At 54.1% G+C, this 24,677-nt stretch overlaps 19 non-coding genes across 19 annotated transcripts; all 19 read right to left on the reverse strand.

Moving 5' to 3' along the window:
• Nucleotides 1–944: 944 nt before the first annotated feature.
• Nucleotides 945–1,017, reverse strand: trnak-uuu (transfer RNA lysine (anticodon UUU)). Its single transcript has one exon. It is a non-coding gene; the product is annotated as a tRNA-Lys (tRNA).
• Nucleotides 1,018–2,087: 1,070 nt separating this feature from the next.
• Nucleotides 2,088–2,160, reverse strand: trnak-uuu (transfer RNA lysine (anticodon UUU)). Its single transcript has one exon. It is a non-coding gene; the product is annotated as a tRNA-Lys (tRNA).
• A 1,070-nt stretch (nucleotides 2,161–3,230) lies between these two features.
• Nucleotides 3,231–3,303, reverse strand: trnak-cuu (transfer RNA lysine (anticodon CUU)). Its single transcript has one exon. It is a non-coding gene; the product is annotated as a tRNA-Lys (tRNA).
• A 1,070-nt stretch (nucleotides 3,304–4,373) lies between these two features.
• Nucleotides 4,374–4,446, reverse strand: trnak-uuu (transfer RNA lysine (anticodon UUU)). Its single transcript has one exon. It is a non-coding gene; the product is annotated as a tRNA-Lys (tRNA).
• A 1,071-nt stretch (nucleotides 4,447–5,517) lies between these two features.
• trnak-uuu (transfer RNA lysine (anticodon UUU)) lies at nucleotides 5,518–5,590 on the reverse strand. The gene has a single exon. It is a non-coding gene; the product is annotated as a tRNA-Lys (tRNA).
• A 1,070-nt stretch (nucleotides 5,591–6,660) lies between these two features.
• On the reverse strand, nucleotides 6,661–6,733 carry trnak-uuu (transfer RNA lysine (anticodon UUU)). The gene has a single exon. It is a non-coding gene; the product is annotated as a tRNA-Lys (tRNA).
• A 1,071-nt stretch (nucleotides 6,734–7,804) lies between these two features.
• On the reverse strand, nucleotides 7,805–7,877 carry trnak-uuu (transfer RNA lysine (anticodon UUU)). The gene has a single exon. It is a non-coding gene; the product is annotated as a tRNA-Lys (tRNA).
• A 1,070-nt stretch (nucleotides 7,878–8,947) lies between these two features.
• trnak-uuu (transfer RNA lysine (anticodon UUU)) lies at nucleotides 8,948–9,020 on the reverse strand. The gene has a single exon. It is a non-coding gene; the product is annotated as a tRNA-Lys (tRNA).
• A 1,071-nt stretch (nucleotides 9,021–10,091) lies between these two features.
• trnak-uuu (transfer RNA lysine (anticodon UUU)) lies at nucleotides 10,092–10,164 on the reverse strand. The gene has a single exon. It is a non-coding gene; the product is annotated as a tRNA-Lys (tRNA).
• A 1,070-nt stretch (nucleotides 10,165–11,234) lies between these two features.
• On the reverse strand, nucleotides 11,235–11,307 carry trnak-uuu (transfer RNA lysine (anticodon UUU)). The gene has a single exon. It is a non-coding gene; the product is annotated as a tRNA-Lys (tRNA).
• A 1,071-nt stretch (nucleotides 11,308–12,378) lies between these two features.
• On the reverse strand, nucleotides 12,379–12,451 carry trnak-cuu (transfer RNA lysine (anticodon CUU)). Its single transcript has one exon. It is a non-coding gene; the product is annotated as a tRNA-Lys (tRNA).
• Nucleotides 12,452–13,521: 1,070 nt separating this feature from the next.
• trnak-uuu (transfer RNA lysine (anticodon UUU)) lies at nucleotides 13,522–13,594 on the reverse strand. Its single transcript has one exon. It is a non-coding gene; the product is annotated as a tRNA-Lys (tRNA).
• A 1,071-nt stretch (nucleotides 13,595–14,665) lies between these two features.
• On the reverse strand, nucleotides 14,666–14,738 carry trnak-uuu (transfer RNA lysine (anticodon UUU)). The gene has a single exon. It is a non-coding gene; the product is annotated as a tRNA-Lys (tRNA).
• Nucleotides 14,739–15,808: 1,070 nt separating this feature from the next.
• On the reverse strand, nucleotides 15,809–15,881 carry trnak-uuu (transfer RNA lysine (anticodon UUU)). The gene has a single exon. It is a non-coding gene; the product is annotated as a tRNA-Lys (tRNA).
• Nucleotides 15,882–16,952: 1,071 nt separating this feature from the next.
• trnak-cuu (transfer RNA lysine (anticodon CUU)) lies at nucleotides 16,953–17,025 on the reverse strand. Its single transcript has one exon. It is a non-coding gene; the product is annotated as a tRNA-Lys (tRNA).
• A 1,070-nt stretch (nucleotides 17,026–18,095) lies between these two features.
• Nucleotides 18,096–18,168, reverse strand: trnak-uuu (transfer RNA lysine (anticodon UUU)). Its single transcript has one exon. It is a non-coding gene; the product is annotated as a tRNA-Lys (tRNA).
• A 1,070-nt stretch (nucleotides 18,169–19,238) lies between these two features.
• On the reverse strand, nucleotides 19,239–19,311 carry trnak-uuu (transfer RNA lysine (anticodon UUU)). The gene has a single exon. It is a non-coding gene; the product is annotated as a tRNA-Lys (tRNA).
• A 1,070-nt stretch (nucleotides 19,312–20,381) lies between these two features.
• On the reverse strand, nucleotides 20,382–20,454 carry trnak-cuu (transfer RNA lysine (anticodon CUU)). The gene has a single exon. It is a non-coding gene; the product is annotated as a tRNA-Lys (tRNA).
• A 1,071-nt stretch (nucleotides 20,455–21,525) lies between these two features.
• Nucleotides 21,526–21,598, reverse strand: trnak-cuu (transfer RNA lysine (anticodon CUU)). The gene has a single exon. It is a non-coding gene; the product is annotated as a tRNA-Lys (tRNA).
• Between the last annotated feature and the right edge of the window lie 3,079 nt (nucleotides 21,599–24,677).

Genomic DNA, 24,677 nt, shown 5'->3' on the forward strand with positions numbered 1-24,677 from the left:
CGGCTGTGCAGGGCCGATTCCAAGCCGCCGTCTCTCTTCATCATCCCCCCACTCCATTGCCGCACCGTCCTCTCTCTACTGTAGCAACCCTCCTCAACACACACCTCTGGCACCGTCAAAGCCATCAGCAAGCCTACAACACAGCACCGCCAAAGTAAGAACGGTGCTCATGAGACGGCCTCATCATCAACCCTCCAACACCACGCGCCGTCCCTACCCCCAGCATCCACTCTCTGCTCGAAACAATCCACCCCACCACAAAGCCGCAGACACCGACACTCCCACACGCACGGCCACATCACCATCAGCTCCAAACCAAGGAAGATGTGCATGAAGGTTCCGTTGGACGTGTCTGAGTTGATTTGAAAACAAAAGCAGACCATCGATGAGAGCAGTCTCCATAAATCGAAGCTTCAGCACCTGCAAATATAATCAGGATTTCACTGCTGCCTCCCATCGCCACGAACCCTTGGCGCATTCGAGCCTCGGGCGACTCCCTGTGTGGAGTTTGCACATTCTCCCCGTGTCTGCGTGGATTTCGTCCGACGGATCCGGTTTCCTCCCACAGTCCAAAGGAGTGCAGCGCAGGTGTTTTGGCCATGCTAAATTGCCCCTTGTTTTCAGGCATGTGCAGGTTCGGAGTCACGAGGTGGGGGTTTAGGTGTGTGGGGGATACTCTTGGGAGAGTCGGTAGCCTGTTTCCACAGTCGAGGGATTCTATGCTAATTTCTGATTTCGCGCATTTGGAGGACCTTAAAGAGATCAATTCAAACAGAAGCCACGCGTTCCGCGATTACGGCAGCAACTGCGACAGTTCGGAAATGCAGGCAAAACTGCCCTGTGCTTGCTTCCACCGCCACAATGTAAGGGCCATTGAGTCTGATTTGTTAGCACTGCCCTGCGCCTTCGCTGTTGTCCCGTGGCAGAGCGATTTAAAAGCGACCCGCCCGAGCAGGGACTTGAACCCTGGACCCTCAGATTAAAAGTCTGATGCTCTACCGACTGAGCTACCCGGGCTCGTGGCAGGCCGCCTGCCCGGCTACGGCTTTCCCTGCCTGAGCTGGAAAACACGTTCGCGCTTCACACTCTCGCGCAGCCATTCTGACACAATCCACGCGATTCAGTCGGAAAGACTGGCAGCCCCGGCTGTGCAGGGCCGATTCCAAGCCGCCGTCTCTCTTCATCATCCCCCCACTCCATTGCCGCACCGTCCTCTCTCTACTGTAGCAACCCTCCTCAACACACACCTCTGGCACCGTCAAAGCCATCAGCAAGCCTACAACACAGCACCGCCAAAGTAAGAACGGTGCTCATGAGACGGCCTCATCATCAACCCTCCAACACCACGCGCCGTCCCTACCCCCAGCATCCACTCTCTGCTCGAAACAATCCACCCCACCACAAAGCCGCAGACACCGACACTCCCACACGCACGGCCACATCACCATCAGCTCCAAACCAAGGAAGATGTGCATGAAGGTTCCGTTGGACGTGTCTGAGTTGATTTGAAAACAAAAGCAGACCATCGATGAGAGCAGTCTCCATAAATCGAAGCTTCAGCACCTGCAAATATAATCAGGATTTCACTGCTGCCTCCCATCGCCACGAACCCTTGGCGCATTCGAGCCTCGGGCGACTCCCTGTGTGGAGTTTGCACATTCTCCCCGTGTCTGCGTGGATTTCGTCCGACGGATCCGGTTTCCTCCCACAGTCCAAAGGAGTGCAGCGCAGGTGTTTTGGCCATGCTAAATTGCCCCTTGTTTTCAGGCATGTGCAGGTTCGGAGTCACGAGGTGGGGGTTTAGGTGTGTGGGGGATACTCTTGGGAGAGTCGGTAGCCTGTTTCCACAGTCGAGGGATTCTATGCTAATTTCTGATTTCGCGCATTTGGAGGACCTTAAAGAGATCAATTCAAACAGAAGCCACGCGTTCCGCGATTACGGCAGCAACTGCGACAGTTCGGAAATGCAGGCAAAACTGCCCTGTGCTTGCTTCCACCGCCACAATGTAAGGGCCATTGAGTCTGATTTGTTAGCACTGCCCTGCGCCTTCGCTGTTGTCCCGTGGCAGAGCGATTTAAAAGCGACCCGCCCGAGCAGGGACTTGAACCCTGGACCCTCAGATTAAAAGTCTGATGCTCTACCGACTGAGCTACCCGGGCTCGTGGCAGGCCGCCTGCCCGGCTACGGCTTTCCCTGCCTGAGCTGGAAAACACGTTCGCGCTTCACACTCTCGCGCAGCCATTCTGACACAATCCACGCGATTCAGTCGGAAAGACTGGCAGCCCCGGCTGTGCAGGGCCGATTCCAAGCCGCCGTCTCTCTTCATCATCCCCCCACTCCATTGCCGCACCGTCCTCTCTCTACTGTAGCAACCCTCCTCAACACACACCTCTGGCACCGTCAAAGCCATCAGCAAGCCTACAACACAGCACCGCCAAAGTAAGAACGGTGCTCATGAGACGGCCTCATCATCAACCCTCCAACACCACGCGCCGTCCCTACCCCCAGCATCCACTCTCTGCTCGAAACAATCCACCCCACCACAAAGCCGCAGACACCGACACTCCCACACGCACGGCCACATCACCATCAGCTCCAAACCAAGGAAGATGTGCATGAAGGTTCCGTTGGACGTGTCTGAGTTGATTTGAAAACAAAAGCAGACCATCGATGAGAGCAGTCTCCATAAATCGAAGCTTCAGCACCTGCAAATATAATCAGGATTTCACTGCTGCCTCCCATCGCCACGAACCCTTGGCGCATTCGAGCCTCGGGCGACTCCCTGTGTGGAGTTTGCACATTCTCCCCGTGTCTGCGTGGATTTCGTCCGACGGATCCGGTTTCCTCCCACAGTCCAAAGGAGTGCAGCGCAGGTGTTTTGGCCATGCTAAATTGCCCCTTGTTTTCAGGCATGTGCAGGTTCGGAGTCACGAGGTGGGGGTTTAGGTGTGTGGGGGATACTCTTGGGAGAGTCGGTAGCCTGTTTCCACAGTCGAGGGATTCTATGCTAATTTCTGATTTCGCGCATTTGGAGGACCTTAAAGAGATCAATTCAAACAGAAGCCACGCGTTCCGCGATTACGGCAGCAACTGCGACAGTTCGGAAATGCAGGCAAAACTGCCCTGTGCTTGCTTCCACCGCCACAATGTAAGGGCCATTGAGTCTGATTTGTTAGCACTGCCCTGCGCCTTCGCTGTTGTCCCGTGGCAGAGCGATTTAAAAGCGACCCGCCCGAGCAGGGACTTGAACCCTGGACCCTCAGATTAAGAGTCTGATGCTCTACCGACTGAGCTACCCGGGCTCGTGGCAGGCCGCCTGCCCGGCTACGGCTTTCCCTGCCTGAGCTGGAAAACACGTTCGCGCTTCACACTCTCGCGCAGCCATTCTGACACAATCCACGCGATTCAGTCGGAAAGACTGGCAGCCCCGGCTGTGCAGGGCCGATTCCAAGCCGCCGTCTCTCTTCATCATCCCCCCACTCCATTGCCGCACCGTCCTCTCTCTACTGTAGCAACCCTCCTCAACACACACCTCTGGCACCGTCAAAGCCATCAGCAAGCCTACAACACAGCACCGCCAAAGTAAGAACGGTGCTCATGAGACGGCCTCATCATCAACCCTCCAACACCACGCGCCGTCCCTACCCCCAGCATCCACTCTCTGCTCGAAACAATCCACCCCACCACAAAGCCGCAGACACCGACACTCCCACACGCACGGCCACATCACCATCAGCTCCAAACCAAGGAAGATGTGCATGAAGGTTCCGTTGGACGTGTCTGAGTTGATTTGAAAACAAAAGCAGACCATCGATGAGAGCAGTCTCCATAAATCGAAGCTTCAGCACCTGCAAATATAATCAGGATTTCACTGCTGCCTCCCATCGCCACGAACCCTTGGCGCATTCGAGCCTCGGGCGACTCCCTGTGTGGAGTTTGCACATTCTCCCCGTGTCTGCGTGGATTTCGTCCGACGGATCCGGTTTCCTCCCACAGTCCAAAGGAGTGCAGCGCAGGTGTTTTGGCCATGCTAAATTGCCCCTTGTTTTCAGGCATGTGCAGGTTCGGAGTCACGAGGTGGGGGTTTAGGTGTGTGGGGGATACTCTTGGGAGAGTCGGTAGCCTGTTTCCACAGTCGAGGGATTCTATGCTAATTTCTGATTTCGCGCATTTGGAGGACCTTAAAGAGATCAATTCAAACAGAAGCCACGCGTTCCGCGATTACGGCAGCAACTGCGACAGTTCGGAAATGCAGGCAAAACTGCCCTGTGCTTGCTTCCACCGCCACAATGTAAGGGCCATTGAGTCTGATTTGTTAGCACTGCCCTGCGCCTTCGCTGTTGTCCCGTGGCAGAGCGATTTAAAAGCGACCCGCCCGAGCAGGGACTTGAACCCTGGACCCTCAGATTAAAAGTCTGATGCTCTACCGACTGAGCTACCCGGGCTCGTGGCAGGCCGCCTGCCCGGCTACGGCTTTCCCTGCCTGAGCTGGAAAACACGTTCGCGCTTCACACTCTCGCGCAGCCATTCTGACACAATCCACGCGATTCAGTCGGAAAGACTGGCAGCCCCGGCTGTGCAGGGCCGATTCCAAGCCGCCGTCTCTCTTCATCATCCCCCCACTCCATTGCCGCACCGTCCTCTCTCTACTGTAGCAACCCTCCTCAACACACACCTCTGGCACCGTCAAAGCCATCAGCAAGCCTACAACACAGCACCGCCAAAGTAAGAACGGTGCTCATGAGACGGCCTCATCATCAACCCTCCAACACCACGCCCCGTCCCTACCCCCAGCATCCACTCTCTGCTCGAAACAATCCACCCCACCACAAAGCCGCAGACACCGACACTCCCACACGCACGGCCACATCACCATCAGCTCCAAACCAAGGAAGATGTGCATGAAGGTTCCGTTGGACGTGTCTGAGTTGATTTGAAAAAAAAAAGCTGACCATCGATGAGAGCAGTCTCCATAAATCGAAGCTTCAGCACCTGCAAATATAATCAGGATTTCACTGCTGCCTCCCATCGCCACGAACCCTTGGCGCATTCGAGCCTCGGGCGACTCCCTGTGTGGAGTTTGCACATTCTCCCCGTGTCTGCGTGGATTTCGTCCGACGGATCCGGTTTCCTCCCACAGTCCAAAGGAGTGCAGCGCAGGTGTTTTGGCCATGCTAAATTGCCCCTTGTTTTCAGGCATGTGCAGGTTCGGAGTCACGAGGTGGGGGTTTAGGTGTGTGGGGGATACTCTTGGGAGAGTCGGTAGCCTGTTTCCACAGTCGAGGGATTCTATGCTAATTTCTGATTTCGCGCATTTGGAGGACCTTAAAGAGATCAATTCAAACAGAAGCCACGCGTTCCGCGATTACGGCAGCAACTGCGACAGTTCGGAAATGCAGGCAAAACTGCCCTGTGCTTGCTTCCACCGCCACAATGTAAGGGCCATTGAGTCTGATTTGTTAGCACTGCCCTGCGCCTTCGCTGTTGTCCCGTGGCAGAGCGATTTAAAAGCGACCCGCCCGAGCAGGGACTTGAACCCTGGACCCTCAGATTAAAAGTCTGATGCTCTACCGACTGAGCTACCCGGGCTCGTGGCAGGCCGCCTGCCCGGCTACGGCTTTCCCTGCCTGAGCTGGAAAACACGTTCGCGCTTCACACTCTCGCGCAGCCATTCTGACACAATCCACGCGATTCAGTCGGAAAGACTGGCAGCCCCGGCTGTGCAGGGCCGATTCCAAGCCGCCGTCTCTCTTCATCATCCCCCCACTCCATTGCCGCACCGTCCTCTCTCTACTGTAGCAACCCTCCTCAACACACACCTCTGGCACCGTCAAAGCCATCAGCAAGCCTACAACACAGCACCGCCAAAGTAAGAACGGTGCTCATGAGACGGCCTCATCATCAACCCTCCAACACCACGCGCCGTCCCTACCCCCAGCATCCACTCTCTGCTCGAAACAATCCACCCCACCACAAAGCCGCAGACACCGACACTCCCACACGCACGGCCACATCACCATCAGCTCCAAACCAAGGAAGATGTGCATGAAGGTTCCGTTGGACGTGTCTGAGTTGATTTGAAAACAAAAGCAGACCATCGATGAGAGCAGTCTCCATAAATCGAAGCTTCAGCACCTGCAAATATAATCAGGATTTCACTGCTGCCTCCCATCGCCACGAACCCTTGGCGCATTCGAGCCTCGGGCGACTCCCTGTGTGGAGTTTGCACATTCTCCCCGTGTCTGCGTGGATTTCGTCCGACGGATCCGGTTTCCTCCCACAGTCCAAAGGAGTGCAGCGCAGGTGTTTTGGCCATGCTAAATTGCCCCTTGTTTTCAGGCATGTGCAGGTTCGGAGTCACGAGGTGGGGGTTTAGGTGTGTGGGGGATACTCTTGGGAGAGTCGGTAGCCTGTTTCCACAGTCGAGGGATTCTATGCTAATTTCTGATTTCGCGCATTTGGAGGACCTTAAAGAGATCAATTCAAACAGAAGCCACGCGTTCCGCGATTACGGCAGCAACTGCGACAGTTCGGAAATGCAGGCAAAACTGCCCTGTGCTTGCTTCCACCGCCACAATGTAAGGGCCATTGAGTCTGATTTGTTAGCACTGCCCTGCGCCTTCGCTGTTGTCCCGTGGCAGAGCGATTTAAAAGCGACCCGCCCGAGCAGGGACTTGAACCCTGGACCCTCAGATTAAAAGTCTGATGCTCTACCGACTGAGCTACCCGGGCTCGTGGCAGGCCGCCTGCCCGGCTACGGCTTTCCCTGCCTGAGCTGGAAAACACGTTCGCGCTTCACACTCTCGCGCAGCCATTCTGACACAATCCACGCGATTCAGTCGGAAAGACTGGCAGCCCCGGCTGTGCAGGGCCGATTCCAAGCCGCCGTCTCTCTTCATCATCCCCCCACTCCATTGCCGCACCGTCCTCTCTCTACTGTAGCAACCCTCCTCAACACACACCTCTGGCACCGTCAAAGCCATCAGCAAGCCTACAACACAGCACCGCCAAAGTAAGAACGGTGCTCATGAGACGGCCTCATCATCAACCCTCCAACACCACGCCCCGTCCCTACCCCCAGCATCCACTCTCTGCTCGAAACAATCCACCCCACCACAAAGCCGCAGACACCGACACTCCCACACGCACGGCCACATCACCATCAGCTCCAAACCAAGGAAGATGTGCATGAAGGTTCCGTTGGACGTGTCTGAGTTGATTTGAAAAAAAAAAGCTGACCATCGATGAGAGCAGTCTCCATAAATCGAAGCTTCAGCACCTGCAAATATAATCAGGATTTCACTGCTGCCTCCCATCGCCACGAACCCTTGGCGCATTCGAGCCTCGGGCGACTCCCTGTGTGGAGTTTGCACATTCTCCCCGTGTCTGCGTGGATTTCGTCCGACGGATCCGGTTTCCTCCCACAGTCCAAAGGAGTGCAGCGCAGGTGTTTTGGCCATGCTAAATTGCCCCTTGTTTTCAGGCATGTGCAGGTTCGGAGTCACGAGGTGGGGGTTTAGGTGTGTGGGGGATACTCTTGGGAGAGTCGGTAGCCTGTTTCCACAGTCGAGGGATTCTATGCTAATTTCTGATTTCGCGCATTTGGAGGACCTTAAAGAGATCAATTCAAACAGAAGCCACGCGTTCCGCGATTACGGCAGCAACTGCGACAGTTCGGAAATGCAGGCAAAACTGCCCTGTGCTTGCTTCCACCGCCACAATGTAAGGGCCATTGAGTCTGATTTGTTAGCACTGCCCTGCGCCTTCGCTGTTGTCCCGTGGCAGAGCGATTTAAAAGCGACCCGCCCGAGCAGGGACTTGAACCCTGGACCCTCAGATTAAAAGTCTGATGCTCTACCGACTGAGCTACCCGGGCTCGTGGCAGGCCGCCTGCCCGGCTACGGCTTTCCCTGCCTGAGCTGGAAAACACGTTCGCGCTTCACACTCTCGCGCAGCCATTCTGACACAATCCACGCGATTCAGTCGGAAAGACTGGCAGCCCCGGCTGTGCAGGGCCGATTCCAAGCCGCCGTCTCTCTTCATCATCCCCCCACTCCATTGCCGCACCGTCCTCTCTCTACTGTAGCAACCCTCCTCAACACACACCTCTGGCACCGTCAAAGCCATCAGCAAGCCTACAACACAGCACCGCCAAAGTAAGAACGGTGCTCATGAGACGGCCTCATCATCAACCCTCCAACACCACGCGCCGTCCCTACCCCCAGCATCCACTCTCTGCTCGAAACAATCCACCCCACCACAAAGCCGCAGACACCGACACTCCCACACGCACGGCCACATCACCATCAGCTCCAAACCAAGGAAGATGTGCATGAAGGTTCCGTTGGACGTGTCTGAGTTGATTTGAAAACAAAAGCAGACCATCGATGAGAGCAGTCTCCATAAATCGAAGCTTCAGCACCTGCAAATATAATCAGGATTTCACTGCTGCCTCCCATCGCCACGAACCCTTGGCGCATTCGAGCCTCGGGCGACTCCCTGTGTGGAGTTTGCACATTCTCCCCGTGTCTGCGTGGATTTCGTCCGACGGATCCGGTTTCCTCCCACAGTCCAAAGGAGTGCAGCGCAGGTGTTTTGGCCATGCTAAATTGCCCCTTGTTTTCAGGCATGTGCAGGTTCGGAGTCACGAGGTGGGGGTTTAGGTGTGTGGGGGATACTCTTGGGAGAGTCGGTAGCCTGTTTCCACAGTCGAGGGATTCTATGCTAATTTCTGATTTCGCGCATTTGGAGGACCTTAAAGAGATCAATTCAAACAGAAGGCACGCGTTCCGCGATTACGGCAGCAACTGCGACAGTTCGGAAATGCAGGCAAAACTGCCCTGTGCTTGCTTCCACCGCCACAATGTAAGGGCCATTGAGTCTGATTTGTTAGCACTGCCCTGCGCCTTCGCTGTTGTCCCGTGGCAGAGCGATTTAAAAGCGACCCGCCCGAGCAGGGACTTGAACCCTGGACCCTCAGATTAAAAGTCTGATGCTCTACCGACTGAGCTACCCGGGCTCGTGGCAGGCCGCCTGCCCGGCTACGGCTTTCCCTGCCTGAGCTGGAAAACACGTTCGCGCTTCACACTCTCGCGCAGCCATTCTGACACAATCCACGCGATTCAGTCGGAAAGACTGGCAGCCCCGGCTGTGCAGGGCCGATTCCAAGCCGCCGTCTCTCTTCATCATCCCCCCACTCCATTGCCGCACCGTCCTCTCTCTACTGTAGCAACCCTCCTCAACACACACCTCTGGCACCGTCAAAGCCATCAGCAAGCCTACAACACAGCACCGCCAAAGTAAGAACGGTGCTCATGAGACGGCCTCATCATCAACCCTCCAACACCACGCCCCGTCCCTACCCCCAGCATCCACTCTCTGCTCGAAACAATCCACCCCACCACAAAGCCGCAGACACCGACACTCCCACACGCACGGCCACATCACCATCAGCTCCAAACCAAGGAAGATGTGCATGAAGGTTCCGTTGGACGTGTCTGAGTTGATTTGAAAAAAAAAAGCTGACCATCGATGAGAGCAGTCTCCATAAATCGAAGCTTCAGCACCTGCAAATATAATCAGGATTTCACTGCTGCCTCCCATCGCCACGAACCCTTGGCGCATTCGAGCCTCGGGCGACTCCCTGTGTGGAGTTTGCACATTCTCCCCGTGTCTGCGTGGATTTCGTCCGACGGATCCGGTTTCCTCCCACAGTCCAAAGGAGTGCAGCGCAGGTGTTTTGGCCATGCTAAATTGCCCCTTGTTTTCAGGCATGTGCAGGTTCGGAGTCACGAGGTGGGGGTTTAGGTGTGTGGGGGATACTCTTGGGAGAGTCGGTAGCCTGTTTCCACAGTCGAGGGATTCTATGCTAATTTCTGATTTCGCGCATTTGGAGGACCTTAAAGAGATCAATTCAAACAGAAGCCACGCGTTCCGCGATTACGGCAGCAACTGCGACAGTTCGGAAATGCAGGCAAAACTGCCCTGTGCTTGCTTCCACCGCCACAATGTAAGGGCCATTGAGTCTGATTTGTTAGCACTGCCCTGCGCCTTCGCTGTTGTCCCGTGGCAGAGCGATTTAAAAGCGACCCGCCCGAGCAGGGACTTGAACCCTGGACCCTCAGATTAAAAGTCTGATGCTCTACCGACTGAGCTACCCGGGCTCGTGGCAGGCCGCCTGCCCGGCTACGGCTTTCCCTGCCTGAGCTGGAAAACACGTTCGCGCTTCACACTCTCGCGCAGCCATTCTGACACAATCCACGCGATTCAGTCGGAAAGACTGGCAGCCCCGGCTGTGCAGGGCCGATTCCAAGCCGCCGTCTCTCTTCATCATCCCCCCACTCCATTGCCGCACCGTCCTCTCTCTACTGTAGCAACCCTCCTCAACACACACCTCTGGCACCGTCAAAGCCATCAGCAAGCCTACAACACAGCACCGCCAAAGTAAGAACGGTGCTCATGAGACGGCCTCATCATCAACCCTCCAACACCACGCGCCGTCCCTACCCCCAGCATCCACTCTCTGCTCGAAACAATCCACCCCACCACAAAGCCGCAGACACCGACACTCCCACACGCACGGCCACATCACCATCAGCTCCAAACCAAGGAAGATGTGCATGAAGGTTCCGTTGGACGTGTCTGAGTTGATTTGAAAACAAAAGCAGACCATCGATGAGAGCAGTCTCCATAAATCGAAGCTTCAGCACCTGCAAATATAATCAGGATTTCACTGCTGCCTCCCATCGCCACGAACCCTTGGCGCATTCGAGCCTCGGGCGACTCCCTGTGTGGAGTTTGCACATTCTCCCCGTGTCTGCGTGGATTTCGTCCGACGGATCCGGTTTCCTCCCACAGTCCAAAGGAGTGCAGCGCAGGTGTTTTGGCCATGCTAAATTGCCCCTTGTTTTCAGGCATGTGCAGGTTCGGAGTCACGAGGTGGGGGTTTAGGTGTGTGGGGGATACTCTTGGGAGAGTCGGTAGCCTGTTTCCACAGTCGAGGGATTCTATGCTAATTTCTGATTTCGCGCATTTGGAGGACCTTAAAGAGATCAATTCAAACAGAAGCCACGCGTTCCGCGATTACGGCAGCAACTGCGACAGTTCGGAAATGCAGGCAAAACTGCCCTGTGCTTGCTTCCACCGCCACAATGTAAGGGCCATTGAGTCTGATTTGTTAGCACTGCCCTGCGCCTTCGCTGTTGTCCCGTGGCAGAGCGATTTAAAAGCGACCCGCCCGAGCAGGGACTTGAACCCTGGACCCTCAGATTAAAAGTCTGATGCTCTACCGACTGAGCTACCCGGGCTGGTGGCAGGCCGCCTGCCCGGCTACGGCTTTCCCTGCCTGAGCTGGAAAACACGTTCGCGCTTCACACTCTCGCGCAGCCATTCTGACACAATCCACGCGATTCAGTCGGAAAGACTGGCAGCCCCGGCTGTGCAGGGCCGATTCCAAGCCGCCGTCTCTCTTCATCATCCCCCCACTCCATTGCCGCACCGTCCTCTCTCTACTGTAGCAACCCTCCTCAACACACACCTCTGGCACCGTCAAAGCCATCAGCAAGCCTACAACACAGCACCGCCAAAGTAAGAACGGTGCTCATGAGACGGCCTCATCATCAACCCTCCAACACCACGCCCCGTCCCTACCCCCAGCATCCACTCTCTGCTCGAAACAATCCACCCCACCACAAAGCCGCAGACACCGACACTCCCACACGCACGGCCACATCACCATCAGCTCCAAACCAAGGAAGATGTGCATGAAGGTTCCGTTGGACGTGTCTGAGTTGATTTGAAAAAAAAAAGCTGACCATCGATGAGAGCAGTCTCCATAAATCGAAGCTTCAGCACCTGCAAATATAATCAGGATTTCACTGCTGCCTCCCATCGCCACGAACCCTTGGCGCATTCGAGCCTCGGGCGACTCCCTGTGTGGAGTTTGCACATTCTCCCCGTGTCTGCGTGGATTTCGTCCGACGGATCCGGTTTCCTCCCACAGTCCAAAGGAGTGCAGCGCAGGTGTTTTGGCCATGCTAAATTGCCCCTTGTTTTCAGGCATGTGCAGGTTCGGAGTCACGAGGTGGGGGTTTAGGTGTGTGGGGGATACTCTTGGGAGAGTCGGTAGCCTGTTTCCACAGTCGAGGGATTCTATGCTAATTTCTGATTTCGCGCATTTGGAGGACCTTAAAGAGATCAATTCAAACAGAAGCCACGCGTTCCGCGATTACGGCAGCAACTGCGACAGTTCGGAAATGCAGGCAAAACTGCCCTGTGCTTGCTTCCACCGCCACAATGTAAGGGCCATTGAGTCTGATTTGTTAGCACTGCCCTGCGCCTTCGCTGTTGTCCCGTGGCAGAGCGATTTAAAAGCGACCCGCCCGAGCAGGGACTTGAACCCTGGACCCTCAGATTAAGAGTCTGATGCTCTACCGACTGAGCTACCCGGGCTGGTGGCAGGCCGCCTGCCCGGCTACGGCTTTCCCTGCCTGAGCTGGAAAACACGTTCGCGCTTCACACTCTCGCGCAGCCATTCTGACACAATCCACGCGATTCAGTCGGAAAGACTGGCAGCCCCGGCTGTGCAGGGCCGATTCCAAGCCGCCGTCTCTCTTCATCATCCCCCCACTCCATTGCCGCACCGTCCTCTCTCTACTGTAGCAACCCTCCTCAACACACACCTCTGGCACCGTCAAAGCCATCAGCAAGCCTACAACACAGCACCGCCAAAGTAAGAACGGTGCTCATGAGACGGCCTCATCATCAACCCTCCAACACCACGCGCCGTCCCTACCCCCAGCATCCACTCTCTGCTCGAAACAATCCACCCCACCACAAAGCCGCAGACACCGACACTCCCACACGCACGGCCACATCACCATCAGCTCCAAACCAAGGAAGATGTGCATGAAGGTTCCGTTGGACGTGTCTGAGTTGATTTGAAAACAAAAGCAGACCATCGATGAGAGCAGTCTCCATAAATCGAAGCTTCAGCACCTGCAAATATAATCAGGATTTCACTGCTGCCTCCCATCGCCACGAACCCTTGGCGCATTCGAGCCTCGGGCGACTCCCTGTGTGGAGTTTGCACATTCTCCCCGTGTCTGCGTGGATTTCGTCCGACGGATCCGGTTTCCTCCCACAGTCCAAAGGAGTGCAGCGCAGGTGTTTTGGCCATGCTAAATTGCCCCTTGTTTTCAGGCATGTGCAGGTTCGGAGTCACGAGGTGGGGGTTTAGGTGTGTGGGGGATACTCTTGGGAGAGTCGGTAGCCTGTTTCCACAGTCGAGGGATTCTATGCTAATTTCTGATTTCGCGCATTTGGAGGACCTTAAAGAGATCAATTCAAACAGAAGGCACGCGTTCCGCGATTACGGCAGCAACTGCGACAGTTCGGAAATGCAGGCAAAACTGCCCTGTGCTTGCTTCCACCGCCACAATGTAAGGGCCATTGAGTCTGATTTGTTAGCACTGCCCTGCGCCTTCGCTGTTGTCCCGTGGCAGAGCGATTTAAAAGCGACCCGCCCGAGCAGGGACTTGAACCCTGGACCCTCAGATTAAAAGTCTGATGCTCTACCGACTGAGCTACCCGGGCTCGTGGCAGGCCGCCTGCCCGGCTACGGCTTTCCCTGCCTGAGCTGGAAAACACGTTCGCGCTTCACACTCTCGCGCAGCCATTCTGACACAATCCACGCGATTCAGTCGGAAAGACTGGCAGCCCCGGCTGTGCAGGGCCGATTCCAAGCCGCCGTCTCTCTTCATCATCCCCCCACTCCATTGCCGCACCGTCCTCTCTCTACTGTAGCAACCCTCCTCAACACACACCTCTGGCACCGTCAAAGCCATCAGCAAGCCTACAACACAGCACCGCCAAAGTAAGAACGGTGCTCATGAGACGGCCTCATCATCAACCCTCCAACACCACGCCCCGTCCCTACCCCCAGCATCCACTCTCTGCTCGAAACAATCCACCCCACCACAAAGCCGCAGACACCGACACTCCCACACGCACGGCCACATCACCATCAGCTCCAAACCAAGGAAGATGTGCATGAAGGTTCCGTTGGACGTGTCTGAGTTGATTTGAAAAAAAAAAGCTGACCATCGATGAGAGCAGTCTCCATAAATCGAAGCTTCAGCACCTGCAAATATAATCAGGATTTCACTGCTGCCTCCCATCGCCACGAACCCTTGGCGCATTCGAGCCTCGGGCGACTCCCTGTGTGGAGTTTGCACATTCTCCCCGTGTCTGCGTGGATTTCGTCCGACGGATCCGGTTTCCTCCCACAGTCCAAAGGAGTGCAGCGCAGGTGTTTTGGCCATGCTAAATTGCCCCTTGTTTTCAGGCATGTGCAGGTTCGGAGTCACGAGGTGGGGGTTTAGGTGTGTGGGGGATACTCTTGGGAGAGTCGGTAGCCTGTTTCCACAGTCGAGGGATTCTATGCTAATTTCTGATTTCGCGCATTTGGAGGACCTTAAAGAGATCAATTCAAACAGAAGCCACGCGTTCCGCGATTACGGCAGCAACTGCGACAGTTCGGAAATGCAGGCAAAACTGCCCTGTGCTTGCTTCCACCGCCACAATGTAAGGGCCATTGAGTCTGATTTGTTAGCACTGCCCTGCGCCTTCGCTGTTGTCCCGTGGCAGAGCGATTTAAAAGCGACCCGCCCGAGCAGGGACTTGAACCCTGGACCCTCAGATTAAAAGTCTGATGCTCTACCGACTGAGCTACCCGGGCTCGTGGCAGGCCGCCTGCCCGGCTACGGCTTTCCCTGCCTGAGCTGGAAAACACGTTCGCGCTTCACACTCTCGCGCAGCCATTCTGACACAATCCACGCGATTCAGTCGGAAAGACTGGCAGCCCCGGCTGTGCAGGGCCGATTCCAAGCCGCCGTCTCTCTTCATCATCCCCCCACTCCATTGCCGCACCGTCCTCTCTCTACTGTAGCAACCCTCCTCAACACACACCTCTGGCACCGTCAAAGCCATCAGCAAGCCTACAACACAGCACCGCCAAAGTAAGAACGGTGCTCATGAGACGGCCTCATCATCAACCCTCCAACACCACGCGCCGTCCCTACCCCCAGCATCCACTCTCTGCTCGAAACAATCCACCCCACCACAAAGCCGCAGACACCGACACTCCCACACGCACGGCCACATCACCATCAGCTCCAAACCAAGGAAGATGTGCATGAAGGTTCCGTTGGACGTGTCTGAGTTGATTTGAAAACAAAAGCAGACCATCGATGAGAGCAGTCTCCATAAATCGAAGCTTCAGCACCTGCAAATATAATCAGGATTTCACTGCTGCCTCCCATCGCCACGAACCCTTGGCGCATTCGAGCCTCGGGCGACTCCCTGTGTGGAGTTTGCACATTCTCCCCGTGTCTGCGTGGATTTCGTCCGACGGATCCGGTTTCCTCCCACAGTCCAAAGGAGTGCAGCGCAGGTGTTTTGGCCATGCTAAATTGCCCCTTGTTTTCAGGCATGTGCAGGTTCGGAGTCACGAGGTGGGGGTTTAGGTGTGTGGGGGATACTCTTGGGAGAGTCGGTAGCCTGTTTCCACAGTCGAGGGATTCTATGCTAATTTCTGATTTCGCGCATTTGGAGGACCTTAAAGAGATCAATTCAAACAGAAGCCACGCGTTCCGCGATTACGGCAGCAACTGCGACAGTTCGGAAATGCAGGCAAAACTGCCCTGTGCTTGCTTCCACCGCCACAATGTAAGGGCCATTGAGTCTGATTTGTTAGCACTGCCCTGCGCCTTCGCTGTTGTCCCGTGGCAGAGCGATTTAAAAGCGACCCGCCCGAGCAGGGACTTGAACCCTGGACCCTCAGATTAAAAGTCTGATGCTCTACCGACTGAGCTACCCGGGCTGGTGGCAGGCCGCCTGCCCGGCTACGGCTTTCCCTGCCTGAGCTGGAAAACACGTTCGCGCTTCACACTCTCGCGCAGCCATTCTGACACAATCCACGCGATTCAGTCGGAAAGACTGGCAGCCCCGGCTGTGCAGGGCCGATTCCAAGCCGCCGTCTCTCTTCATCATCCCCCCACTCCATTGCCGCACCGTCCTCTCTCTACTGTAGCAACCCTCCTCAACACACACCTCTGGCACCGTCAAAGCCATCAGCAAGCCTACAACACAGCACCGCCAAAGTAAGAACGGTGCTCATGAGACGGCCTCATCATCAACCCTCCAACACCACGCCCCGTCCCTACCCCCAGCATCCACTCTCTGCTCGAAACAATCCACCCCACCACAAAGCCGCAGACACCGACACTCCCACACGCACGGCCACATCACCATCAGCTCCAAACCAAGGAAGATGTGCATGAAGGTTCCGTTGGACGTGTCTGAGTTGATTTGAAAAAAAAAAGCTGACCATCGATGAGAGCAGTCTCCATAAATCGAAGCTTCAGCACCTGCAAATATAATCAGGATTTCACTGCTGCCTCCCATCGCCACGAACCCTTGGCGCATTCGAGCCTCGGGCGACTCCCTGTGTGGAGTTTGCACATTCTCCCCGTGTCTGCGTGGATTTCGTCCGACGGATCCGGTTTCCTCCCACAGTCCAAAGGAGTGCAGCGCAGGTGTTTTGGCCATGCTAAATTGCCCCTTGTTTTCAGGCATGTGCAGGTTCGGAGTCACGAGGTGGGGGTTTAGGTGTGTGGGGGATACTCTTGGGAGAGTCGGTAGCCTGTTTCCACAGTCGAGGGATTCTATGCTAATTTCTGATTTCGCGCATTTGGAGGACCTTAAAGAGATCAATTCAAACAGAAGCCACGCGTTCCGCGATTACGGCAGCAACTGCGACAGTTCGGAAATGCAGGCAAAACTGCCCTGTGCTTGCTTCCACCGCCACAATGTAAGGGCCATTGAGTCTGATTTGTTAGCACTGCCCTGCGCCTTCGCTGTTGTCCCGTGGCAGAGCGATTTAAAAGCGACCCGCCCGAGCAGGGACTTGAACCCTGGACCCTCAGATTAAGAGTCTGATGCTCTACCGACTGAGCTACCCGGGCTGGTGGCAGGCCGCCTGCCCGGCTACGGCTTTCCCTGCCTGAGCTGGAAAACACGTTCGCGCTTCACACTCTCGCGCAGCCATTCTGACACAATCCACGCGATTCAGTCGGAAAGACTGGCAGCCCCGGCTGTGCAGGGCCGATTCCAAGCCGCCGTCTCTCTTCATCATCCCCCCACTCCATTGCCGCACCGTCCTCTCTCTACTGTAGCAACCCTCCTCAACACACACCTCTGGCACCGTCAAAGCCATCAGCAAGCCTACAACACAGCACCGCCAAAGTAAGAACGGTGCTCATGAGACGGCCTCATCATCAACCCTCCAACACCACGCGCCGTCCCTACCCCCAGCATCCACTCTCTGCTCGAAACAATCCACCCCACCACAAAGCCGCAGACACCGACACTCCCACACGCACGGCCACATCACCATCAGCTCCAAACCAAGGAAGATGTGCATGAAGGTTCCGTTGGACGTGTCTGAGTTGATTTGAAAACAAAAGCAGACCATCGATGAGAGCAGTCTCCATAAATCGAAGCTTCAGCACCTGCAAATATAATCAGGATTTCACTGCTGCCTCCCATCGCCACGAACCCTTGGCGCATTCGAGCCTCGGGCGACTCCCTGTGTGGAGTTTGCACATTCTCCCCGTGTCTGCGTGGATTTCGTCCGACGGATCCGGTTTCCTCCCACAGTCCAAAGGAGTGCAGCGCAGGTGTTTTGGCCATGCTAAATTGCCCCTTGTTTTCAGGCATGTGCAGGTTCGGAGTCACGAGGTGGGGGTTTAGGTGTGTGGGGGATACTCTTGGGAGAGTCGGTAGCCTGTTTCCACAGTCGAGGGATTCTATGCTAATTTCTGATTTCGCGCATTTGGAGGACCTTAAAGAGATCAATTCAAACAGAAGCCACGCGTTCCGCGATTACGGCAGCAACTGCGACAGTTCGGAAATGCAGGCAAAACTGCCCTGTGCTTGCTTCCACCGCCACAATGTAAGGGCCATTGAGTCTGATTTGTTAGCACTGCCCTGCGCCTTCGCTGTTGTCCCGTGGCAGAGCGATTTAAAAGCGACCCGCCCGAGCAGGGACTTGAACCCTGGACCCTCAGATTAAAAGTCTGATGCTCTACCGACTGAGCTACCCGGGCTCGTGGCAGGCCGCCTGCCCGGCTACGGCTTTCCCTGCCTGAGCTGGAAAACACGTTCGCGCTTCACACTCTCGCGCAGCCATTCTGACACAATCCACGCGATTCAGTCGGAAAGACTGGCAGCCCCGGCTGTGCAGGGCCGATTCCAAGCCGCCGTCTCTCTTCATCATCCCCCCACTCCATTGCCGCACCGTCCTCTCTCTACTGTAGCAACCCTCCTCAACACACACCTCTGGCACCGTCAAAGCCATCAGCAAGCCTACAACACAGCACCGCCAAAGTAAGAACGGTGCTCATGAGACGGCCTCATCATCAACCCTCCAACACCACGCCCCGTCCCTACCCCCAGCATCCACTCTCTGCTCGAAACAATCCACCCCACCACAAAGCCGCAGACACCGACACTCCCACACGCACGGCCACATCACCATCAGCTCCAAACCAAGGAAGATGTGCATGAAGGTTCCGTTGGACGTGTCTGAGTTGATTTGAAAACAAAAGCAGACCATCGATGAGAGCAGTCTCCATAAATCGAAGCTTCAGCACCTGCAAATATAATCAGGATTTCACTGCTGCCTCCCATCGCCACGAACCCTTGGCGCATTCGAGCCTCGGGCGACTCCCTGTGTGGAGTTTGCACATTCTCCCCGTGTCTGCGTGGATTTCGTCCGACGGATCCGGTTTCCTCCCACAGTCCAAAGGAGTGCAGCGCAGGTGTTTTGGCCATGCTAAATTGCCCCTTGTTTTCAGGCATGTGCAGGTTCGGAGTCACGAGGTGGGGGTTTAGGTGTGTGGGGGATACTCTTGGGAGAGTCGGTAGCCTGTTTCCACAGTCGAGGGATTCTATGCTAATTTCTGATTTCGCGCATTTGGAGGACCTTAAAGAGATCAATTCAAACAGAAGCCACGCGTTCCGCGATTACGGCAGCAACTGCGACAGTTCGGAAATGCAGGCAAAACTGCCCTGTGCTTGCTTCCACCGCCACAATGTAAGGGCCATTGAGTCTGATTTGTTAGCACTGCCCTGCGCCTTCGCTGTTGTCCCGTGGCAGAGCGATTTAAAAGCGACCCGCCCGAGCAGGGACTTGAACCCTGGACCCTCAGATTAAAAGTCTGATGCTCTACCGACTGAGCTACCCGGGCTCGTGGCAGGCCGCCTGCCCGGCTACGGCTTTCCCTGCCTGAGCTGGAAAACACGTTCGCGCTTCACACTCTCGCGCAGCCATTCTGACACAATCCACGCGATTCAGTCGGAAAGACTGGCAGCCCCGGCTGTGCAGGGCCGATTCCAAGCCGCCGTCTCTCTTCATCATCCCCCCACTCCATTGCCGCACCGTCCTCTCTCTACTGTAGCAACCCTCCTCAACACACACCTCTGGCACCGTCAAAGCCATCAGCAAGCCTACAACACAGCACCGCCAAAGTAAGAACGGTGCTCATGAGACGGCCTCATCATCAACCCTCCAACACCACGCCCCGTCCCTACCCCCAGCATCCACTCTCTGCTCGAAACAATCCACCCCACCACAAAGCCGCAGACACCGACACTCCCACACGCACGGCCACATCACCATCAGCTCCAAACCAAGGAAGATGTGCATGAAGGTTCCGTTGGACGTGTCTGAGTTGATTTGAAAACAAAAGCAGACCATCGATGAGAGCAGTCTCCATAAATCGAAGCTTCAGCACCTGCAAATATAATCAGGATTTCACTGCTGCCTCCCATCGCCACGAACCCTTGGCGCATTCGAGCCTCGGGCGACTCCCTGTGTGGAGTTTGCACATTCTCCCCGTGTCTGCGTGGATTTCGTCCGACGGATCCGGTTTCCTCCCACAGTCCAAAGGAGTGCAGCGCAGGTGTTTTGGCCATGCTAAATTGCCCCTTGTTTTCAGGCATGTGCAGGTTCGGAGTCACGAGGTGGGGGTTTAGGTGTGTGGGGGATACTCTTGGGAGAGTCGGTAGCCTGTTTCCACAGTCGAGGGATTCTATGCTAATTTCTGATTTCGCGCATTTGGAGGACCTTAAAGAGATCAATTCAAACAGAAGCCACGCGTTCCGCGATTACGGCAGCAACTGCGACAGTTCGGAAATGCAGGCAAAACTGCCCTGTGCTTGCTTCCACCGCCACAATGTAAGGGCCATTGAGTCTGATTTGTTAGCACTGCCCTGCGCCTTCGCTGTTGTCCCGTGGCAGAGCGATTTAAAAGCGACCCGCCCGAGCAGGGACTTGAACCCTGGACCCTCAGATTAAGAGTCAGATGCTCTACCGACTGAGCTACCCGGGCTCGTGGCAGGCCGCCTGCCCGGCTACGGCTTTCCCTGCCTGAGCTGGAAAACACGTTCGCGCTTCACACTCTCGCGCAGCCATTCTGACACAATCCACGCGATTCAGTCGGAAAGACTGGCAGCCCCGGCTGTGCAGGGCCGATTCCAAGCCGCCGTCTCTCTTCATCATCCCCCCACTCCATTGCCGCACCGTCCTCTCTCTACTGTAGCAACCCTCCTCAACACACACCTCTGGCACCGTCAAAGCCATCAGCAAGCCTACAACACAGCACCGCCAAAGTAAGAACGGTGCTCATGAGACGGCCTCATCATCAACCCTCCAACACCACGCCCCGTCCCTACCCCCAGCATCCACTCTCTGCTCGAAACAATCCACCCCACCACAAAGCCGCAGACACCGACACTCCCACACGCACGGCCACATCACCATCAGCTCCAAACCAAGGAAGATGTGCATGAAGGTTCCGTTGGACGTGTCTGAGTTGATTTGAAAAAAAAAAGCTGACCATCGATGAGAGCAGTCTCCATAAATCGAAGCTTCAGCACCTGCAAATATAATCAGGATTTCACTGCTGCCTCCCATCGCCACGAACCCTTGGCGCATTCGAGCCTCGGGCGACTCCCTGTGTGGAGTTTGCACATTCTCCCCGTGTCTGCGTGGATTTCGTCCGACGGATCCGGTTTCCTCCCACAGTCCAAAGGAGTGCAGCGCAGGTGTTTTGGCCATGCTAAATTGCCCCTTGTTTTCAGGCATGTGCAGGTTCGGAGTCACGAGGTGGGGGTTTAGGTGTGTGGGGGATACTCTTGGGAGAGTCGGTAGCCTGTTTCCACAGTCGAGGGATTCTATGCTAATTTCTGATTTCGCGCATTTGGAGGACCTTAAAGAGATCAATTCAAACAGAAGCCACGCGTTCCGCGATTACGGCAGCAACTGCGACAGTTCGGAAATGCAGGCAAAACTGCCCTGTGCTTGCTTCCACCGCCACAATGTAAGGGCCATTGAGTCTGATTTGTTAGCACTGCCCTGCGCCTTCGCTGTTGTCCCGTGGCAGAGCGATTTAAAAGCGACCCGCCCGAGCAGGGACTTGAACCCTGGACCCTCAGATTAAGAGTCTGATGCTCTACCGACTGAGCTACCCGGGCTGGTGGCAGGCCGCCTGCCCGGCTACGGCTTTCCCTGCCTGAGCTGGAAAACACGTTCGCGCTTCACACTCTCGCGCAGCCATTCTGACACAATCCACGCGATTCAGTCGGAAAGACTGGCAGCCCCGGCTGTGCAGGGCCGATTCCAAGCCGCCGTCTCTCTTCATCATCCCCCCACTCCATTGCCGCACCGTCCTCTCTCTACTGTAGCAACCCTCCTCAACACACACCTCTGGCACCGTCAAAGCCATCAGCAAGCCTACAACACAGCACCGCCAAAGTAAGAACGGTGCTCATGAGACGGCCTCATCATCAACCCTCCAACACCACGCGCCGTCCCTACCCCCAGCATCCACTCTCTGCTCGAAACAATCCACCCCACCACAAAGCCGCAGACACCGACACTCCCACACGCACGGCCACATCACCATCAGCTCCAAACCAAGGAAGATGTGCATGAAGGTTCCGTTGGACGTGTCTGAGTTGATTTGAAAACAAAAGCAGACCATCGATGAGAGCAGTCTCCATAAATCGAAGCTTCAGCACCTGCAAATATAATCAGGATTTCACTGCTGCCTCCCATCGCCACGAACCCTTGGCGCATTCGAGCCTCGGGCGACTCCCTGTGTGGAGTTTGCACATTCTCCCCGTGTCTGCGTGGATTTCGTCCGACGGATCCGGTTTCCTCCCACAGTCCAAAGGAGTGCAGCGCAGGTGTTTTGGCCATGCTAAATTGCCCCTTGTTTTCAGGCATGTGCAGGCTACGGCTTTCCCTGCCTGAGCTGGAAAACACGTTCGCACACATGTGCCCCCGTGTCCCTAAAAATTCTTTCACGTCATTTCAGTTTTCCTCGGGAATGTAATTCAGTAATTTTCCAACTTTGACAAATTCCTCACTGTTCAATTTAAGATGAGGCATATCCAGGTCAGAATTTTCTGAAGGTGTTTCTTCACTTTGTGTTACCAGTAAAACATTTACCTTTTGCTTTGATTCCATCTCGAAAAAGCTTTTGTGCATATTCACAAAATACTCAGATTTCTCTGCCTGGAGTCAAATCGTTCACCTCACTCACTCTTGTTTTGATTTGACACAACGTCCTATAAACCTTACTTTTAAAGTTTTACCTATCACAGGAAGTAAAACCTACAATTTAGCTTTGTTTGGAAAATTTAGTTTTTGATTTCTTGTCTGCTTTTTGTTTAATCTCATGCTATGTTTTTTTTAAAATGCTGCCTCGTCAACTCCTGCTCCAGTTAATTGGTCCCTACAATTTGACACAGTCCAAACATGTGGTCTCTGAATTCTGATTCACCAATTTTTCTTTAATTTCAGTGGCCCTTTCATCTCATGCACAAAAAATAACTCAAGTTTACTGAATTTGGTCGATCATTTTGGGCATCCCAAATGGCAAAGAAAACAAAAGGAATTCCTTTCTCCCAATTGTCTCTCTAATCTTGACTGTAAACTCTTAACATGGTCTTAACACTCCTTGCAATTCCAGATGAAATGCATTGATTTGAATTGTTTTATTCCTCAGCTATCCATTACTTCCACGAAAAGTTTTAGTGTAAAATTTGCCCCTTGATGTGATTGTTTTGCTGTGCGTAGTCCAGACCCAGTGAAAAATTTGAGTAACTCTTCTCTAATTTTAGCTGTGATGTTGAATGATGAAATGGCCTCTGGAAATCTAGGGGACACGTCCAGTATTAACAAATACTGATTCCCACTTTTGCTTTTAGTTTGGGATCCTATACAATTGATTGTGACCCTTGTAAAAAAAAAATTCTCAATTGCAGGAATGGGTATTAAAGGTGCTGGTTTTTATCTTTGCCGGAGGTTTTCCAATTAACTGACACGTGTGAAATAGCTGGCAAAATTCAACTACATCCTTATGCAGTCCAGGGCAGTAAAATTGTTTTTGTATTTTAGCTTCAGTTTGTGTTGCACCAAATAACCTTCTACTGATAATTCATGCTCTATCCGGAGTACCTCCTTTCTCTAACCCATGGTAATACAACTTGGAGAATGTCTGTTCATTTCTCACCTGCCTGACTATGTAATCGACTCCATTTCCTCACGAACAGTTCATTTTTTAGATGGTAACATTGGGGAATACACTCAGATTCTACTTCTGTGTACACTTTCCAATGTGATTGTATCAATTTTACATCTTTGTTGTAATTCAGTTAAATTCCTTGAGCTAACAATGTCCACTTTGTCTTCCACATGTTCCTGTTTTGGCTCAACCATTTGATCAAACATGGTCTGATAGTTCTACATCAACTTCCTTATTTGTATTCTTTGACTCCTGTTTCAACTGGTGGCTTTGTGACCTTGTAATTACAGTCAGGTAAATTTCCAGGATATACTTCTTGTAATGCTTTAGTTGCCTGATACTCTACTGGCTTTTCAACCACAGTAGACACCACTCTGTGATCCAGCTATTATGTTACCAAGGAGAAATTGTATTCCTGGAACCGAGTGTTCCTGCAGTACTCCTACCACCATTTCTCCACTTGTCACGGTACACTGTAACTTCACTCTACATAAATAGAACACTTCCTGTCTTACCATGGATTCCACAAATTGGCATTTTTTCTGGCAATAGTTCTTGTGAATGACATATCTCCTCATCTCGCAAAAAGAGGCATGATCCCATATCTGTTAACAATGTAAGTTATTACCTACTGCTGGTAATGCTAGCAGTAATTCTTACCTTTGCAAGTAAATAGTTTAAGAAAATCTGGCACTTCCTCCTCAACTAACCCCTGACCAGGTTGCACTTTCTGGTGCAGTGTTTTGGCCCCCACTGTGCTTGTTGCTACTTTACCAAAATTTACTGGCTTATCCTGTTTTCCTACATCAATCTTCCCAAGTGCTTTTCTAACCCACCAAAACTGACTCCATGTGGCCTGCTTTATTGCAATGAAAATACCTGAGGTTTTCAACTTCTCTTTCCCCTTCATGGCTTTCCTTTTTAACCCTGTAGTGAGCTATCTTTATCATCTTCACCGAGATCTACTTTTTCCTTATCATGTGAGGACTTTCCTTTACCGCAATTTCTATGCCTCACAGAAT

This window comes from Chiloscyllium punctatum, chromosome 24, assembly GCF_047496795.1.
Source record: "Chiloscyllium punctatum isolate Juve2018m chromosome 24, sChiPun1.3, whole genome shotgun sequence".
NCBI lineage: Eukaryota > Metazoa > Chordata > Chondrichthyes > Orectolobiformes > Hemiscylliidae > Chiloscyllium > Chiloscyllium punctatum.